The sequence below is a fragment of the Pan troglodytes genome, chromosome 11 (genome assembly GCF_028858775.2).
Source record: "Pan troglodytes isolate AG18354 chromosome 11, NHGRI_mPanTro3-v2.0_pri, whole genome shotgun sequence".
Lineage (NCBI taxonomy): Eukaryota > Metazoa > Chordata > Mammalia > Primates > Hominidae > Pan > Pan troglodytes.
The window spans coordinates 23,307,140-23,328,165 of record NC_072409.2 but is presented as its reverse complement, the minus strand read 5'-3'; the positions used below and the strand labels follow the sequence as shown (position 1 = coordinate 23,328,165).

Below are 21,026 nucleotides of genomic sequence, written 5' to 3'. Positions count from 1 at the left end.
TACAATTTATGGCGAAAGTAGGAATTCCCGCCTCCCCGCCCCCGACCCCGAGTAGCTGTTAGTGAAATGTGATTTTTGCTTTGCTCCCCACACGGGTTTTCTAATTGTGAGACGGATGCCCGGGGAGCAAGAGGGAGTAGGATCCGCAGCCCTGGCTCCCCTCTTGTACTTGGTCAAGCTGGAAATGGGACCAGGGCTCGCCTGGGCTCTGGGCAGCAGCTGCTCAGTGGCACCTCGGAGCGAGTACAGGCACTGAGCCCAGTTCCTGGAAAGAGGAGATAAAGCCCTTCAAAAGCCTGCGGGGGTTCAGGTTTCTCTGGGCCAGCGGAGAGATAACCCAGGATTAGGTCTCAGCAGGTGGGGATCGTGCGGGACGCTCACATCAGCCCTGCTTTTCTTGTGTGGGAGCCAGCCTTGCCCAGCTGCTGGGAGGCATCTTTGTTCCAGCCCCAGTGTCCTGCAGGGCAGTAGCTTTTTGACATTGTTCATGCCCTGTGCCTGGTGTGGTCTTCTCAGCTGGGTCTCCAGGGGGAAGGATTTCTGAGGTTTTCTCTTAGTGCTGAAAGGCGTCCCCCACAGCCCTTTTTTATAAGAAAAGCAATAATTTAAAAAGGTAACAACCTAATCCTTGAGCCATAAGCTGCGCCTTTGCTTTCCAGCCTGCTGTGGATTTCCTCCAAGCTCTGAGTCATCCGTTCGTTTGGTGGTTAGCATGCATTGAGTATCCTCAGGGCATACAGGGGCATTTAAGGGAGTGGAGCAGTAGCACTTCACCCGTGCCCAGAGACTTCTGAGCCTGCCGCAGAGCATAGTAGTTTGTGACAGTGAAGTAAAATGAAACATCAAATGTAATTCAAAACGCAACTACCATTGAGCCCTCCCTTATTAAGTCTATAATCAGGTGCTGTGCAGGGTACTTTATGAACACTATTTTTGTTCACTATTTTTATTATATGCTTGTAACCAGTAAGTAGTATAGACACAAGTGTCTCTTTTTTACACAAGAAAACTGACGTTTAGAGAAGTAATGAAACTTTACCAAGGGAATACACCTGGGAAGTGTTTATATTACAACACTGGGCTCCAGAGATCTATTACACGTTACTGTTTAGGAATAGGGTATGATGATATTTAAACAATGTTTTATGCTGTATTAGATTGTTAACACCATTTGTGTAGAAATCACAGCCATGTTTGAATATGGAAAATATATTTATTTGCTCCGTAAAGCTAATTAGGAGAGATCTTTGATTTTTAAAAATTAACTACTAATAATGGAGGTCTCAATTATCCACTTATTTTCAATATTAAATGATATCATCCCCACAGTTATTATTGTTGCTGTGGGTCTCAGTTTCCCCATCTGAAAAAAAAAGCAAGACACGATTAGGTCATCCTACGGTTGCTTTGGCTGTAGTATTTTAGGATTCTCTGCTAAAGTGACCTTCCCAGACAGCAAGAAAGCCCATAAATAGTCATGTCATAAAACCGCTCATTTGAACTTTTGATCCATTTTGGCTGATTCAAATGTTGGTTGTTTGGGAAGTTTTAAATTCTGTGCTTTAGCCAAAGGATATTTCAGTAGCATGAAGCTGTGTCTCAACCAGCAGTGAGTGGTTCCATGCCTCTTGGCTTTCCTAAGGCTGCTGAGTTAATCTCTTGGGTTAGGGATTAAAATATTAGAATAGTGTACAATATATGTCATATGGTATATAAACTATATTTGTATAGAACATATAATCAATATATTTATAATTCTATGTGAGTTTTTAAATAAGACAAGAGCGCATGCTAGAAAACTAGATAGATATGGCTTTTTCGGGGAATGTCTCAAACTCGAACTCCTCTCCCCAGTTCTTTAGGATTCTACAATCGTCGATTAGTGTCTACCACAAGTGGTATGGTCAATCACAGGGAAACTAAGCCAAATATGACCAGGCTGGCCCTCAAAGCAGGAAAAGGCTAGCAGAGGTGACAAACAAGAATACTATTATGGGTTAAGTTAACAACTATCATATAAGTATATTCTGATAACATAGAGAAGAGATGATTTATGCATTTTTAGGAGAGGCTACTTGTAAAAGGCATTTTCTCCAAAAAGCTATGTGGCATCTTAAGCTTTTTGGCATTTGAGTAAGGAGTGCCCAGACAAGGACGTGTTTTCCATCCCTGTACTGTTCGCAGCCTCTGTTTCCGGTAGATGGGTCCATATGCACCATGTACTCTACAATACCCAAACTTTGTTCATGCTAGGATGATGCCCTAGGCTCCTCACCTCCATGCCCTCACATCTATTTATCATCCATTTCTGATCTGACTTCACTATGGAGCTTCCTAAATGGAAGAAATCCATCTAGGAAGAGATGTTTCTATGCACTATGGCATTTGTAACTCTATTAGGACATCCATTGCATCTACATGGTATAATTACACATGTGCATGTCTAGATTTTCCTCCTAGATGCTAGGCTTCCTGAGGCTGGTGATCACACTTGCTTTTTCTGTACCTAGCATAGAGCCTTGGGTATCATAGAAGCTCAGTAAATGTTTATAGAATGAATGAAGTAATGGAGGAACAAATAAATGTTTGACATGTTGTGCTTTATAATTAAATTCTTCCTTTTACAACCATAGAACCTGAAAAGGAAACTGGATTATTGTGTCCAATGCTTCCATCGCACAGATCAGAAAGTGGGGTGCTGAGAGGAAGAATGACTTGTCTGAAGCCACTATGCCTGCTTTCCAGGAAGAAAACTGTCACAATCAGAACTGAGCAACCAAGCCACACTAGACATTACAGCAGAGGAAGTTTATGGAAATGAAGAACCATTTTTCCTCCTGTTTGGCAGAGGCCATACCTCTTGGCATCTGATCCCTCATGGTTGCATCCTTCTGAGAAGCATAAGCACTTTTTTCCACTTGAGAGGGTAGAATGAATGCATGTAAACACCACCTCTGCACAGAGCTTCCTGCAAAAGACTGATTTTGTTGTTGCTTGTTTGCAGTTCTCATTCAGGAGTTGCTGGTGGAGGCTGTGGTTTAGAGACCAGAGGAATGTCGTGGTTTGCCTCAGGTGAGATCATTCTCATTTCTTTAAAGGTCTGTTAAATGTAATACTTTTTCTTCCAGACAGAACAGACAATGAGTGGAATTTTGGCCAGGACTAGTGCTGAGGAAGCTGAGTGTCCACTTCCCCATGGAATCCCCTGCTTCCTACTCTGATTACATACTCCTTCACTGTTCCCAACCTTCCTCCTCCTCTTCCCGGAATTCATCTCATCTGGTGTGCTAACTCCAGTCCAAAAGTCTCATGTGACTCCATAATTACCAGAAATCTTTTCCAAAGCCGGGATGGATCTCTGATCCCACACAGTGGGCCAGTCATTTAATTAAATGCATTTTGTTAGAGTCAAGGTTTCCCAACTTGCTTGCAGATCATTGTTGAGTGATCTTTTCCAACTCTTCTTGCTTTTCCTTCGACAACAAAGGACAAAATCAAGTTCAAAGACCATATGGAGTGTGTGGCAAGACATATAAGAGCTTCTCTGATGGATGGACTATGGCAATTTAGCTGCGCCATCAACCAAGAAGTCATGCCTGGTCAGCACAGCAGAGTGGAGAGCATTGGTTGAGTGTCTAAGTCTTGATGCTGCATCAACTCGCTGTGTGACTTTGGGAAAATCCCTTTCCCCGCTGACACGCAGGGTCCTGGTTAGCAAGTGGGGAATTCCCAGGGATTATAGCAACTCAAAACTCTCAAGTAAAATCTTTAAAGAAATAATTTAGAAGTCTCCAAGCCTTTGCACATTCACTTCCCTAGGAAGAACCCTGCCTTATTGCCATGACAAATTCCTTTATTATTTTTTTCAAGAGTTCCTTCATAGTGCTTCTTCTAACAAAGTTTTATGACCCTCACATCCAGAGAGAAGGGCCTCTCCTTCATGCTCATCTACACCACCATTTTTTAACTTTTAGTATGTTGCACATTTTATTTCTCTTGCCTGTTTACCCTGCTAGATCATGGACACCTGAGGGTAGACACTGTGCCTTTCCATCTGTTTGTCAGCAGTTCTCTTTGTTGCCAGCATCTGTTGATGGCTGCTGCCTATGTCATGTTATTTGTTAATTATTTTGAATATCATTCCTACATATCATAGTGTTTAGAATAGCATATGACCTGTCACAGATTTTGGAGGTAAGCAATAAAAACATTCTTGAAGTGACTTTTATGAAATGATTAGAGACCTTAATTGTTATCATCAATTTACTCATTCATTTGCCCAGCTGGTCTGTGAGGACTCCTTGAGGGCAAGGACTGTGCTTTTCACCTGTACAGACCCAAAGCACTTGGAGGTTGATTAATGTTCCTATGAAATGATTGACTGATCAACTAATTGGCTGCATAATGGAAAATATATGATATTAGCACACAGTCTTGGGTTCTATTTGGCCCAACTGCTTACAATGTGAATTACCTTGAGAAAAGCATGTCCCCTCTCTGAAGCTCCTCCTCTTCTTCTTGGGATTCATCTGGTTTCCTGTTTTATAAAACTGAGATAAAAATCTGTACCTTGAGTAGCTTTCAAAATTGGTATGAAGACCAAGTAAGAGGGTGTAAGACAAAGTGCTTAGTAAACTGGGATGCCCTATGTAGAGTTTTTTGATGCTAAATGATGTAGTTCCCTTCCCCGCCCCCCACCCCCCAAATCCCAATAAAAAGCTCACTCTCTGCATAGCTATATTGTGTTTATGAAAGCATGGAACCCAGCTTCTATCTGAAGCACTTCTGGGCTTTGCAGGGGCTGGCAGCAGGGAGAGAGGAGTTGAAGCCACCTGGTGCTGTCTTGTTAAAATATTCAAAAGGCTGCCTCTTTGGAGGTTGAAGGGAAAGAGGAAAAGTTTAAAAAACTAGCATTGCCCAAGCTAAATTAGAAGATGTGGAGTTGTATATTTCCAACAGAGGGCTCGGAGGCAGTTTTGATCATGTTTACCGGTCTGAGCTCAGGCTGAGGTGATGAATACAAATGGCTCAAACCATCTTGGGCTTAATACAGGTCACAGAGGGAATATATAGCTTTGAAATCAATGCAAATTGAATTTCTTTCTTTGATTTTCCACAGCTGGGTTGGATACTTGTGAGGAAGTATAATTTGCTTGTTTTCCTTCTCTCTTAGGTTTCTTAAGATTTCTTTTGTGGACCACAAAGAATAACAGTGGCTAACACTGATTGAGTATTTTCTGTGATCTAGGCACTGTTGAAGCAGTTTGGATGTATTAAATTATTTAATCTTTACGATGAGCCTTTGGGTTAGTCCTATCATTGTTCCCATTTTGCAGATGGGGGGTGTGAGACATGGAGAGGTTAGGGAAATGTCCAGGGTGCATGGGTAATAAATAGTAGCAAGAGGATTCAAACCCACCAAGAGGACTCCAGCTCCCAGTTGTCTATTATTATGGGTGCTTTCTTATGTATTTAATGTAACAATTGCCCAAAGGCAAAGATGGCATTCTTTGATTCATGAACCAGATTGAGTGATTTGGAGCTTTCACATAAAGATCTGAGGAGGCAAGGTTGTCTTTGGTTATTTTCCTTTGTCCCTGTCTATTTGTGCCAATCCTGGAGTTTTGGGATTACCTAGCATGCACTTGGTTTCAAACCTTAGTTTAACCAATAATAGCTACAAAAAGGAGTAGGACCTTGGGTAAATTACTTAACACCTTTCTTATAAGTTCTCCATCTGTAAAACGGGTACAATGATAACTGATACTCCTTGGAGCTAGTCTCAGGATTAAAAGAACAATACTTAGTCAAATGCTTATGCCGTTGCTTGCCACATTCTAAGTAATCTCAAAATAGTGGCCTTTGGCTATTGTAGATAAGTCACTTATTCTACTGTGAGCCTTTACTTTCTCATCTGTAAAATGATGGAAAAGATAATGTCAGAGGTATGTTTCAGAAATGTGCTCACTAAAATAAGAAGGGTTAATAAAACAAATGTACATGCAAATAAAAATATACAGCTCTTTTCATCATGGGACATAAGATTTTCAGATTGACCGAACTGTACTAGTCACCCTGTGTGCTCTAATATTCTTCATAAATTTCCCCTCCATCCTGCTATACACATGCACACACACACACACACACACGCACACACACACACACACAGAGAGAGAGCTCATTGAAATGAATATTTTACTGAAGGGATGTTTAGTATTTCTCTGAGAGAGAAATAGTTTGAACTTCCTTTGAAAAGTAGAACTACATTTGCCCATCCAGTCAATAGCAGGCATTATTATTTTTAATCGTCTTTCAAGCCTTGTACATTCTGTTTCTCAGGTGGAAAAATTTACCCTATTCAGAGTCAGCTGGGTGGTTTCACTTGCCTCAGAGCCAGAAGCTCCCTCAGCAGGGCCTAGAGGTTGATGGACTGGCATTACATAGGTATTTGAGTAACTCTCCTCCTTGGGAAGTACTCTGGGCTGGCCCTTTGTTCCTTACCCTTCCTAAGGAGGAGAGTAAATTGACCCTCCTTATTTTAGTGAGCACATACTAGGCAGTCCTAACCTTGACTGCTTGCTTGCCCCACAGCCTTCCAATGGTAGGGGTGGTGACAAATATACCCACTTGTATTTGCTAATAACGTGACAAGGCATTGGCATTATCTCAGTCCTCACGCCAGGCCATTCCCCTAATACAAGTGAGAAAGCTGAGGTGAGGAGGGATCAAGAGACTTGCTGAAAGTCACACAGCTGGTATGTGGTCTCACAGAAGGTCCGCATATGAAAATTACTGGGCTACTGGGCTCTTCAGGTTTCCATTACAGAACCATCTATAAAGAGTATTATTTTATCAGTTTTATGGGGTACAGTGGTATAAAGAAGAAGCTCATGATCTGATACTAGACAGATGGGATCAATCTTAGCTCTACCATTTATTGGTGTTTGACCTTTTTTCAATTTCCTTCACTTATGTGACTCCATCTTGTATCTGAGTCTGTAAAAGAGGAGTGAGAATACTTACTTTACAGGGATAAAGGAAGGGCCATGGGAAACTGGGTAAGGATTCCCAAGATGTGTGTTTGAATCCATGGAATCTGTGAATATTATCTTGTATGGCAAAGAAGACTTTGGAGCTGTGACTAAGTTAAGGATCTTGAGGTGGGGAGACTATTTTGCATATACTTAAAAGTGTCTTTATAAGAGGAAGGCAGAGAGAGATTTGACTACAGAGGAGGAGAAGGCAGTGTGACCAAGGAACAGAGATTGGAGTGATGTGGCCACAAGCCAAGGAATGCCAGCAGACACCAGAAACTGAAAGAGGCAAAGAATGGATTCTCCCTTGGAGCCCCCAGAAAGACCAGGCCTGTTGACAACTGGATTTTAGCTTACTAAAACTCACTTCAGACCTCTGGTCTCCATAGTTGTAAGAGAATACATTTCTGTGTTATTAAGTCATTAAGTTTGTGGTAACTTGTTAGAGTAGCAATATAAAACTAATACAAGAAATAAATGGGAAAGTATCTTTGTGTTGTGCATAACAGGGCCTTTAAAACAGGAATGCTTAACTTGAACTCATGGAGATAGAGAGCAGAAGGATGGTTACCAGAGTCTGGGAAGGGTTCTGGGAGGAGGGCTGGGGGGTGGGGATGGTTAATAAGTACAAAAAATAATTAGGAAGAGTGAATAAGATGTAGTATTTGATAGCACAACAGGGTGACTATAGTCAGTAATAATTTAAATGTACATTTAAAAATAACTAAAAGAGTGTAATTGGATTATTTGTAACACAAAGGATAAATGCTTAAGGGGATGAATACCACATTTTACGTGACATGATTATTAAACAAAACCTCTCATGTACCCTTAAATATATACATCTACTATGTACCTACAAAAATTAATGAATTTTTAAAAATGGTAATGGTTAGTATTAGTCCAAGAGATTATTTTCTGGGAGAAATGGCATTAACTTACCTTGAAACTGGAATGCTTTTCCATAGAGATATAGTTCTATGATGTAAATGCACATTGCTAGATTTTCAATTAGTTTTTTTGTCACAGCTCCTTTAACATGACATTTTAGTTGTAGGCTGAAAGACAGAGAAGGAAAGGGAAGTTGGAGGGAGTTGCAACCTCCATCATTAGCCCGACAGTTTTGAAGTGGCCTGTTGACATGGGAGCTTTGCAGTGTCGAGTGGTTTAGCCCACAGTGAGGAGTAAATCTGGACTTATACATGACATTCCTATCATTCCAGGGTCAGTCTGAACCCAGCAAGTGGCAGACTTATCTGAGTCCCTGCTCATCCATAATTCAGAGGATTCACCCACAGCACACTTTGACAAGTGTGAAAAGAGCTATGAGACAATCCTGCTCAAGTTAGAGATAAGAAAATGGGGCCCAAAGTAGTTGTTTGTCTTGCCCACTCTGAGCTAAAATCCAGGTCTGCTCATTTGTGAAACTATGTTCCACATGGAGGAAGAAGCTTGCCTAGATTAGTGTAAGACCAGCCAAAATCAAAGGAATTTATTGCTTAAAAAAATCCTTTACACGGATTGGGCTTCTTCACTTAGAAAGGACATAAAAAGGGGACCGAGAGGAGTAGGTGAACACACACCAGGCTCTCTACTCCCTCTGAGCTTCCGTGAGCAGTATGATGTCGCTTCTCTCTCTCTCCTGCTTTTCTCCGGTTTTGGATGTGTGCAGTGCTCTCATCGATGTGGCTGTGGTGTCAGAGGACCAAAGAAGCCCCTTAGTGAGATGCCAGGCAAGTTTTTCAGACACTGTATCAGAAAGCAGCCTCTGTAGGAGAACTTCAAAGACTTTCTAAATGCTTTGGAACACCTGCCCAGGCCCACATTTGGGCTCAACTTGCAGATGAATGGTATATGGGGAGTGCTCTTGGGTGAATATAGATAGATGACTCATCGTTTGAGACAGATGATAGATTTCCCTCGTGGAAATACTTTATAAGGAAATTATGGTGAAGGTTTGATAATCCCCATGGACAGGAGTGGGCAGGGGCCAGGATGAATCAGTGAGACAGCTGCATTGTGGAAGACCAATCCAGGGAAGCTTACTTTGAAGTATATTTTGCCAGTGGCTCCTTTAAACTAGTAAAGTATTGCCAAGGAGAGATCTTCCGAGAGTCTGGCTTAATGAGCAGAAATCAGTCATAAGTGGTTGCTTTTGAAGGAAGTGGAAGTACTTCGGCTTTTAGCAAGTTGCAATCTTGTTTGCTCAGTTAATCTAAGAAGTAATTCATATGAAATTGCTCCTGTTCAGCCATATTTGACCTACAAAGATGATACTTTAATATGATTAAACTTAATACAGTATAAGCCCTATCACCAAATCTGTGACAAAGACAAATTCCAGACCAGACCTTGGCTAAATTTAAAAAGCTTTTGCCCACTGTCACTCTTGCGATGGAAAGACAGGCCAGGTTGGTATGGGGCAGGGTATTTGTGAAGGACAGTGAGTTAACCCCATGCTTGCAGTTCTGACAGCCATGGTTGGCAGATGAATTTTTTTCTCCCATCTGTGGATACTGTACTGATATCAACACCATGGTAGAACCTAGGTACAGCAGGAAGACACCCAATAAAAGAGATGTCACAAGCTGATATTGTGTTTCTGAGTTCAGGTTTAGGCCCTCAGAGAGCCATGGAGATGACCAGATAGCAGGGGTAAAAGGCATGGTGTTCTTGAGACTACACCTGGGCAAACATGTGAATGGATAGTTGCTTTCTAATGAGCCCCTTGGAAGGGAATGGAGTTTTACGCTATCACTTCTATGACACAGGGGATCTTCTGTAAATAGTGATTGTTAATTTTTATTGAGCATTTATTATGTGCTGGATACCATTTTTAGAACTTTACATACATTAACTTCATTTAATCTTCATAACATTTCTATGGATAGATACTATTATTAGTCCCAAATGAAGGCATGTGCAAGAGGAAGTTACTTGATCAATAATAAATAGCTGGTGTCAGATATGGGATTAGGACCCAAAACTCTTTACATGTTGCACAGGATCCTCTTCACTATGTTTTCCTGCAGAGGATGTTTGTATTAATCCATTCTATGCTGCTAATAAAGACATACCAGAGACTGGATAATTTATAAAGGAAAGAGGTTTAATTGACTCACAGTTTCACATGGCTGGGGAGGCCTCACAATCATGATGGGAGGTGAAGGAGGAGCAAAGTAGTCTCATCTTACATGGTGGCAGACAAGAGAGAGCATGTGCAGGAGAACTCCCCCCCAACTTTTTTTTTTTTCTTTTTTTGAGAGGGAGTTTTGCTCTGTCTCCCAGGCTGGAGTGCAGTGGCATGATCTCGGCTCACTGCAACCTCTGTCTCCCAGGTTCAAGTGATTCTCCTGCCTCAGCCTCCCAAGCAGCTGGGACTACAGGTGCATGCCACCATACCCAGCTAATTTTTTGTATTTTTAGTAGAGACGGTGTTTCACCGTGTTAGCCAGGATAGTCTCCATCTTCTGACCTTGTGATCTGCCCATCTTGGCCTCCCAAAGTGCTGAGATTACAGGCATTAGCCACCACGCCTGGCCTGGGAACTCCCCTTTTTAAAACCATCAGCTCTCATGAGACTTATTCACTATCACGAGAACAGCATGGGAAAGACCCACCCCCATGATTCAATTACCTCACCAGTCTCTCCCATGATACATGGGAATTATGGGAGCTACAATTTGAGATGAGATTTAGGTGCGGACATAGTCAAACCATATCAATGTTTTACTGCTTTACTTTCCTTGTTGAAGGAAAGAAAAAGAAGAGGAAGAAAGGGCATGATAATATTTATTTGTATTTATTTTGTTGACTAATTCTTCCAACCATTTCTTCATTGCACTTAGATTGATGGGATACACAGGCCCTGTGCTAATAGCTATTGGCGACATAGCCACAAACACAACAGATGCAATCACTTTCCTTTTGAGCTTACCTTCTAGGGCAATGTTTCTCAACCAGGGATGGTTTACTCTCTAGAGGATATTTGCTAATGTCTGCAGGCATTTTGGCTGTCAGAGTTTGGAGGTTTGCTATGGGCATCAAGTGGGCAGAGGCCAGAGATTCTACTAAAAGTCTGCAATGCAGAGGATGGTCTCCCACAACAAATAATTCTTTGTCCCAAAATGTCAATAGTGCTGTTTGAATAATGCTGATCTAGTGAGGATGTAGGATGTTGAATCGTGACAAATATCCAACATAGAGATTGAAAAGACCTGAACTTGGACCCCAGAATCACTCTAACATTTATGACCTTGGGCAGAACTAACCCAACAGACATGCAATGGGATAGTGTGTAGAGACACAGGTTTCATGAGATGGGATAAACACTCTCTTCTAATGCAGTGTCTTAGGAAGTAAGGAGACTTGAACTGGTCGTGCCACAGAGTGCATTCAGAGGGGCTGTGTCCTGAGTGAGTCACCAGGATCCCAATATCATATTTGGAGATGGAAGAAGCAGAGCTACTCACTTCTAGGGGTACAGACCCAAAACTGAGGATATCTGCTATGGCCAGAGAGGAATGGGGCATGCAACTGGTTCCTAAATGTTCTAGGCCATGTAAGATCTCTAGATTATTGAATAAACTAGTGGACAAGAGAAGCAACACTCAACATAGCTGAGACTGAATTTTCTACCAGTGACAGAGGAGTAGGGCATGGTTGAAAGAAATGAAGTGAGATATATCTTACCCTCAAGTATTGTAATGTACCCATTATGAGGAGATATATATATCTCCCAGCTTCTCTGGGCAGCCACAGAAATTGGTAGTTTTCTTTCTTTCAAAAGAAAACAATTGCAGTTGAAGTAATAGCTTTCCCTGTTTTTATGAAAGTTGCATGATGAGGAGATGAGACCCATGGGTATGATAAACTTTCCAATGCCTAAGCATTCTGTTTTGGATGCTAACCTCTAGTTAGGAAGTATATACGGCTTGGCTTATAAACTGTTTCCTTCGTATATTAGATGTTCCCTTCTCCAAGGACCAGGATGCTGAGACCAGAGGTTTAAGAATTTGTCTCCAAGACTCCTGAGCCCCTTATTGCTGTCTGCCTCAAGCAATCCAGTAGAAACAGCTGGTTTCCTTTGGGTAACTGAGAAGAATGCTCAATGTCAAAATCATTCTCCAAGCCTTAAAATATCCAACAAGATTTAACCGGTACCTTGAACAGTGGCTGGCTCATACTAAGCACTCTATAAATATTTGTTATAAGAATTTATGGCTGAATCTAATCACCTTTGAGGTGCTAGCTTGGATATGGAAAATTTGGCTCACAACTTTCCTTGTAAAAGCAGCCAATTAAATTCAATACAGAGTTATTAATTATCTACACTTTTCTGGAACAATAAAAATAACAGCCCCAACCTTTTGTTCTTGGTGATTAGATGTTGTATGAGCAGGGTTGGCAGTAGTTAGGGTTGCCAAAGCCTGGAACTATAATTTTTTTGGAGCTCCAATTCAGTGGGCCAATGCCCCCTAAGGCATCAATATCTTTATTTTACAAATACTTGTTAGATTCAGACATGTATCACACCTTGGCTGCAAGTAATGGGACCATGTCATAGGGATTGAAAGTGATCCATCCATGGTGGCGGGTGCCTGTAATCCCAGCTACTGAGGAGGCTGAGGCAGGAGAATGGCATGAACCCGGGAGGCGGAGCTTGCAGTGAGCTGAGATTGCACCACTGCACTCCAGCCTGGGTGACAGAGCAAGACTCCATCTCAAAAAATAAAAATAAAAAAATAAAAAATAAAGTGATCCATCCAGCCCTGAAGGAGTTTATAACCAAAGAAACAGTAATTGTAAAACAATGTCATAAGTGCTGCAGTACAGTCACCATAAGAGGCTATGATTGGGACACAAAGAGATAGAGAATCTTATATTTCCATTGCTTGAGTATTTTTAATGTCCGAAAACTCATTGTCATAGAAGGAACTACAGAGAAAGAAAGTGCACTAATGTTTACTATGCATTGAGCATATTTTAAATAAGTACTTACTATATGCCAAGTACTATGGGAGGTTCTGAAGAGGCAGAGAATAAAAGAGACAACCATTAAACACACAAATACACAAATAAATATGTAATTCCAAAGAGCTATGAGTGCAATGGAAGAAAAGTCAATTGCCTATGAGACACTCTATATTAGTTTCCACTTCCTGGTTTTAGTTAATCCCATCAATCCTGAAATAAGTATTTTAATCTGTATTTTGCTAAGGAGTTTACTGAGGCTTCCAGCTGTAAAGTGTTTTGCCAAAAGCCACCCGGCTGGTAAGTTTTGGAGCTGGGATTAGAAGCCAGAATTGTCCAACGCCAAGCCCATGCACTTCACTCCAAGTCCTCATAAGGGAGCCTCATGAGATATGAGCCACCACATTCAGAGACAGTTTCACTAATTTATTAGAAGCATGCTTATTAAAACGCATTCTTTCTATTCAGCCTGTTATTTACTTTATACTCCTTTAACATCTACCACTCATATAGGGGTTAATTATATACTATCTCATATTGATTTATAAATGTGGATTAGTCTTGTTTAAGTAAGGACATGGAAAGTCTGATTCTCCCACTCAAATCCACCCACCTTCTGTCTAGGCTGATGCTGGATGTAGAAGTTCCTATTAAATACTCCCTGGTTTAAAGCACAGATCTTGAAATTTTTATGGTATTGGATACAGACTCCAGAGTAATGGACTAAGAGAACCAAATGGCTCTGAGTTCCCTTAAAATCATGCAGAGCTGTGTTCAAATCCCATCTCAGTCCTTACTAGCTATATGCTTCTAGGCAAGACTTTCACACCTCTGGGCCTCAGAGTCCTTACCTATGACAGGGAGATCAGACGCCTACCTTCAGCGTTCTTTTGAGGGGTCAATGAGTTAAAGCGCTTAGCACCATGCCTAGGACACAGAAAGCACTAAGTAGATGGTACTTATTATCACTTCTAGGTTTTCCTCTTTATTGGAAGGCTCTCACCTGAACCATCAAAGCTAGCTGCTCAACTTTTAATTCATTTCTAAAACTACATAAGGAGTTGGAAACTTACTGTATTCTATTTTTTTCTGGAATTTTTTCCCTTGCTTTTAATAGAAAGGGAGTCTGATTTGTTCCACTTTTTCGGTTCCAGTGGTTCTCGTTCTCAACGGGGGGCAATTTTGTCCCCCATTGTTTGGAAATGACTGGAGACATTTTGGGCTGTCACAACTAGGCTGGGTGGAGATGCTATTGACAACTAGTGAATGGAGGTCAGGGATGCTGCTGTACCTCCTACAATGCACAGGGCAGTTCCCCCCACACTTCTCAACAAAGAATTATCCAGCTGAAAAATGTCAATAGTGCTGAGATTGAGAAACCCTGGTTTATAGCGGCTAGCAGACCGGAGCCCGGGTGAGCTCCAAGATGATGTCATGCTGGGGGAGACCCACGCTGGCCTGCGGTGAGACACATTACACATGGGGGATCGCACCATTTCCTTGCAGACCCCTCACCTCACCACCGCCGCCGCCTCATATCCTGCTCAGGTCCCTCCTGGGAACCCAGGGAAACCTCGCAGCAGATGGGGTTTCGTTTAGTCACATTCTCTGCAGCCAGATTGGATTACATCGCCAGCAGCTCTGGCTCTGAGAAACCAAAGTTGCTTGATGAGCTCTGGGCTGGCCTTTCACCTTCCAGGACCCAAGCTCACCCCAACACACAGGAGGAGAGGGGCTTGTTTGTGGTTCTATCTCTCAAAAGGACAAAAGCTGAGAAACAGAGAAAGCCAAAAGGATATTGGTATCTTCTGTTGAAAATGGTGCCTGGATATTTCTGTCTGTATTTCTTGTGTTTATTATGACAGGTGGTAAATATTCAGTAATCTTTTTGAAGAAATATATAAATTATAGAGATCTCCAGGGCGTCTGTATTTCATACGTGTCTTTGTTATAGGCTGTTAGAACACCACAGACTGGGTGGCTTATAAACAATATAAATGTTATTTCTTATAGTTCTGGAGGCTGGGAAGTTCAGGATCAAGGTACCAGCAAATTCAGTGTTTGGTGAGGACCTGCTTCCTGGTTCATAGACAGCCATATTCTTGCTGTGTCCTCACTTGGCAGAAGGGACAAGAAAGCTCTCTGAGCCCTCTTTCATGAGGGCATTAATTCCTTCATGAGGGCACTGCCCTCACCACCTTCCTGCCGGTGGTTCCACCTCTAACTACCATCACATTGGGGATTATATTTCAACATAATTTTAGGGGGATACAAATATTCAGCCTATAGCAATGTAAAAGAGTCAAAATGGCTATTAATTTTTGAGCAGTTATAATAACATAAGTACTGTGTTATGTGTTTAACAAGTATTGCCTCATGTAATTCTAAAACAATGATGTGTAGATTAGCTTCTCCACTTGAAAGCAGATGTAATGGAAGATCAGCAAAGCTGGCTCACTTCAGGGCCACAGCTACTAAGTGGAAAAGCCAGGATTCCAACTCCTCTCTCACTTCCTGCAAGACCTAAGTCTTAACCACTAAGCCAGATGCTTCTTACTAAATGGTTTAGTTTGGTTCGAGTGAGAAGATAGCTAATGTTTTGCAGAAAGCATGACTAATCCAAGATCTTCCAGCAACTGAGGAGTGATGGAAGCATTTCTGATTCCTCTTGTTGTTGCTCTTTAGCAAATGGGTGAAACAGGTAAAATGAGTTACCAAAGCCTCTCATCTCTCACCTGGGCATGAATTCTATGCCTTTCCAATATACACATGCTACTGCTGCCTCCTGCCTCAAATTCCAGGTGTTCCCTTATACTAGATACTATGCTAGGAACCAGGGACCTAAACATTCAGTACCTGCTCTTCAAGAAGCTTACAGTCAAGTGTGAAAACAAGACAAGGAACAATGTTATTACAATACAGCAGAATAAGTCCTGTGACTGAGGTAGGTACATGCTAGACGAAGGTTGTCTAACCCAGGCTATAGGGAGGATTAGCTGATTTATCTCTGAGTTTTGAAACATCCTCAAAGCAAAGTAGTTTGGGAAGGGTAATCTGGTAGAATATACAGCATATGCAAAAGCAAAGAGGCATAGAAGAGACTTCAGGAGCAGTGAGTAGTTTGGGAGAGATGGGCACATGATCCATAGGGGAGAGATCATGATGAGTACTGTGTGCTAAGCAGTGTGCATTTATTCGGTTTTTCTGACCTCCCAAAAATAACAATGTCCACTTAGGAATAGAGATTTTCACAATATACAAGGGAACTGCCCACAGCTAACCCTTTTGAGAACTTGCTGGTCTTCCATAGGGATTTCGGCACCACCAGCCACCCCAGTGTGCTTGGCACTAGGTTAGGGACTTCTAGTCATGTGATCCTTGAGGCTGTAGTCCACATACAACATCTGCTACACATTCTAGTCTCTCATGGCTATGATGCATGCCGGAGTGGGCACTGATTCTCTACCTACTTAGGTACGATTCTGTTTTGCCAAGGATTCTCCTATACAATGATGTCCTTCCTCCCTCCATGCTCAGGGAACTAGATAGCTGTTTCCTTTCTTCAGAGAAGAAGATAGACTCACTGTATAGTTACTATGAAGAGATTTAGCACCTTCCCGCCACCAGCATCTATGGAAGATACAGGGAATGAGAATGCTTTGGGAACTAGAATCTAAATTTCTCGTTTGTAAGCTATTTTTGGATAGGAAGCAGAGCCACATGGAAAAGATTTGATAATGTTAACAAATGACACAATAATGACTAGCGAAGCCAGGAAGTGTTTCTTTTTATGCTCAAATGATGCACTTCAGTTACATAGACTTCTGAGAAGATAGCCTTCCCATTCTATCTAAAATGCCATTACATCTACTAATATGCAACAAAATGCCACCTGATCCATAAATCATTCCTCCATATTTAGCCCAGAATACCGCTTTATATTTTAGTTTTATCTCTATTCCTTGATTACCCTACTTTGCCAGGATCCTAAGTAATTGCTTTCTTATGTGCCCCTTTCATGAGATTATAAAATAAGGAGAGCAACATTTATTATGAACCTCTATGTGGCAGGCACTGGGATAATTGTTTTATAAATTCTTGTTCATGGAATCTTCCCAAATTGACTATGGGCAGATGTTACCAGCCCCATATTAAAAATAAAACTGGGTGTGATGGCATGTTCCTGTACTCCTGTGACTCAGAAGGCTGAGGTGGGAGGATCGCATGAGCCCAGGAGTTCAAGTCTAGCCTGGGCAACATAGCAAGACCCTGTCTCTGAAAAAAAAAATAACAAAAATGAGTAAAATGGAGGTTCTGAGATTTTAAACTCCTGGAAGGCTTAAAATTTGTGCCTTTATCTAGCTCTGTATGCTCCACCAACATGACATAACAGTTCTCTGAATATGGTAAGAACAAAGTGAGTTTTATTGGAATTCTTGGACTATTTCTTTTCCCTACTGAAGTAAGGCAATCTCCATCCAAGGTTCATCTTATATTAAAAAAAATATGCTAGGAAATCTCAACAGTGTTGTATCCAAGGAGTCAGAGCGTTAAATATTTTGGGCTCCTGCCACAGGCATTTACTGTGAAGTAAAGGACATGTATTGTTCTGTGCTTCATCATGATAGAAAGAACGCCAGCGACGTCATGAAATATTTTAGGATCAGATTTGCAACACTGTGCTTCCAAACAGCTGTGTGTCACAATGAGGGGCAGGGCCTGGGCATCTGGGCCACCGGTGTTCGTCTCCTTCTCTTCTTCTCTCTTGACCTTTAGCAGACTCCGTGTCTCTTTCCTTTGATGGAACAGCTAATGAAACACATCCTTTCCTTTAGTCAATCCCTGATTTCAGAAAAATCTTCAGACATCTGTGTGTGTGTGTGTGTATGTGTGTGTGTGTGTGTATGTTGGGGGGATGGAGGGAAGAGTGAGGAAATAGTTTCCATTCAGTAGTCTGGAGCCTGATCTATTGGAAAATCCCCACCCCCCAAAAGGAAATGCTACAAGAGCTCTTCTTTCACAGAGTTTGGAGTGGATTCTTTTCTGTTGTGAAGTGCAGATGTGAAAAATTCACCTGTTCTCACCTATGGTCAGACAGACTGTTCAGACTTTTAAAACTGTGGCAGGAGCATTTGCTAGCCCTAGTTGCCAATGAGCTGGATATGTGGGTTTCCCCCACTAAACAGAACTTGGTCTTATGGCAATGATAAAGCCACATTGACCATACTTGAAAGAGAGAGGCTGGGGGTGGCCCTAATGAGTTAATGGCAATGTTCAAGTTCACTTAACTTTTGTAATCATCCAGTTTGCAAATGCATAGCATCTACTAGGAGAATGTATAATATTCATTAGGAGTTAAAGATGATAATGAGAATATTTATTCATTTGTTTAACACGTATTTGCCTGTCTCTTGCTATGCATTGAGTATTGTGCTGGGAAGTGAGGAATTTAGATGAACCAGGGGGTTTGTCCTTAAGGGGCTCATAGCTTAGAACAGGAGACAGACAAGCAAAGTGACAATGGTAACCCATTGTGATCAATGTCATTAAAGGGAAAGTACAGGATTTAGGAACTAATAGTGGCTCAGGGTGTGGGGAAGGAAGGCTTGCTAGAGAGGATTTCACTTGAACAGAATCTTGAATATGATTTAGAGCTTGGGAGGAAAAGGGAAGAAAGGAGGCAGTGGGAGAGAGGCAGAGATGTCTATCCATACCAGAGTGTGAAGAGGAGAAACAGCATGCTGCATTTGGGGAAAGTCCATGGAGTGAGGGTCAGGAATGGAGGGAGGGTTTGGATGAGACAGATGAAATTGGCAGAATCTCATGTAGGACCTTGAGAGCCCTGGGAAGGATTTTGAACTCTTATTTTCTAGAAAAGTTATAGGAGGCCATTTTTGGATGTCAACAAGGAGGAATAAAGATAGATTTGTGCTTGAAAAATATCATCTTGGCTATAATTGTGAAGCAGAATTGCAAGCAGATTGGAGTTGGAGAGACCAGCGAGGGGCTGCTGTAGTCATTTAAGCAAGAAAGGATGGTGGCTCAAACCAGGGTGGGAGTTGCAGGGATGGAGGGAATTGGGCAGAGTCTAGTGATATTAAAGACAAACTTGCAAGGGTTTGGTGATTGATGGGATATGGGTAAAGAGTAGAGAGAAGTAATATCCTGAAATGGAATTGGCAGGTAGGGAGAAGAGGGAGAAGTGACTGTTGTTTGGACCTGGTAGTTCCAGCTTAGGAATAGAGGCAATAGAAACAAAAAAAATTCTGTTGTAGACCTGGCCTTAGCAGGAAACCGTGCGTGTGCTTTCTTTATCTCCAGACTTGGCCTGCCAGCACATACATATATCACCCTCTCACTTAAGATGGAGCTAACAGCAGGCAAAGTTCATCTCTTAGAGGCCCTTACCCTATTGGTTTGGCATGTCTTTATTCTCACAGTCCACAGCAGTAAAATAATAATATTGCTTACAGAGAGATGGCACCATGGTTATATGCATGTAAGTCAGACTGCTGGATTTGTAAATAGTCTCATTCTTAATTAGCTATGTGAGCTTGGACAAGTTACTGAAGCCATCTGTGATTCAGTGTCCACTTTGATAAAGTAGGGGCCATAGCTCTTATTTGACAAATTTGTTTAAGAGAAAAAAAAAGCAGAATTATATGTACATGAGTAGGCACCTGATAAATACTGATAAAACAAATGAATAGTTCTTACCTTATTCTTGGTTCATTTTCTCTTCTCAGTATATAATACTGGATGCACTTTGTCTTGGGGATTCAGAGCCCTGCTTTCTTTAAGGGAGAAAGGGAAGTTGAAAAGTCAATTAAAGTTTTTTGGAGAATCTGTATCCTGTGCTGCATTAGGCATTTTTCTCATGTCCTCTAACCTCGGATTATCATTCTAAAGTCTTTATCTCATCATGTTCCTTCCTGTTGCCCAAAGGATCAAGTTCAATTTTCAAATGTTGAGTAAGGCTTTCTAGAGTCTGAATGTTTGTGTCCTCTCCAAGTTCATGTTGAAACCAAATCCTCAATGTGATGGTATTTGGAGGTGGGGCCTTTGAAAGGTGATTAAGTCATGAGGTGGAGCCCTCATGAATGGGACTAATGCCTTCATAAAAGAGACCCCAGATAGCCGCCTTTCTTCTTCCACTATATAAGGGCACAGCAAGAAGACACCAGAAAGGGGCCCTCACTAGGCACTGAATCTACTGCTGCCTTAATCTTGGACTTCCCAGCCTCTAGAACTGTGAGCAATACATTTCTGTTGTTTATAAGCTACCCACTGTACGGTATTCCGTTACAGCCACCTGAAAAGACTAAGACAACTTTCATGGCCCTTTGTGACCTATCCCCAACTTGCTTCTTTAGCCTTATCTCCTGCCTCCACCTGCTAGGTGCTGACTCTACCCTCTGCTTTAGATATGATATACTTTCTATTTATCAAAATGTCATGACCACTTATGGCCCCATGCTAAAATGTGTGCTGTACCTTCTGCTGGGACTGTCCTCAGTTCTTACTCCTTAATTAAGGCTTTGCTCAAATATTACCACCTCTTATAGAATTGATCATTCTATCCTCTCTGATCCCTGGAACCTTGAGTTTTTTCTAATATAGAGCTTATTGCAGAGCATCTCAATTATTTGTTGAGTTCGTCTTTCCCTTAGTAAACTGTGACTCTTCAAGGGAAAAACCTGTACCTTCTTGGCCTTGGTAGCCCCCAATCCTAACCCAGAACGTGGCACAGAGTAAGTGTTTAGGAAAACTTTACTGAATGAATCAGTGGATAAGCCGATTCAAGTTAAAACTGAAGCAACAGTAGGTAGATGACATACCTTTTTTCCTCCCACCACCTTCTTGCTTTGCCTTGCCTTCACCCCAGCTCAGCAATCTGCTCAGAAAAGAGAGCATCAGAACTGACCAAAAAAGGAATGAATATCCTAAGAAATGATGCAGCTACATATTGCTTTGCTTGTGTTTCCTAGATAAGGCATTGATTCCTAGGCACTAAAATTA

The 21,026-nt window shown here is 41.6% G+C and overlaps 1 long non-coding RNA gene across 1 annotated transcript; it reads right to left on the bottom strand.

Moving 5' to 3' along the window:
• Positions 1 to 1,193: 1,193 nt before the first annotated feature.
• On the bottom strand, positions 1,194 to 20,044 carry LOC104007990 (uncharacterized). The gene is made up of 6 exons (XR_682384.3): positions 19,725 to 20,044; positions 9,416 to 9,579; positions 8,618 to 9,296; positions 7,977 to 8,092; positions 4,475 to 4,550; positions 1,194 to 1,363 (listed from the first exon to the last, which is right to left on the bottom strand). It is a non-coding gene; the product is annotated as an uncharacterized LOC104007990 (long non-coding RNA).
• Between the last annotated feature and the right edge of the window lie 982 nt (positions 20,045 to 21,026).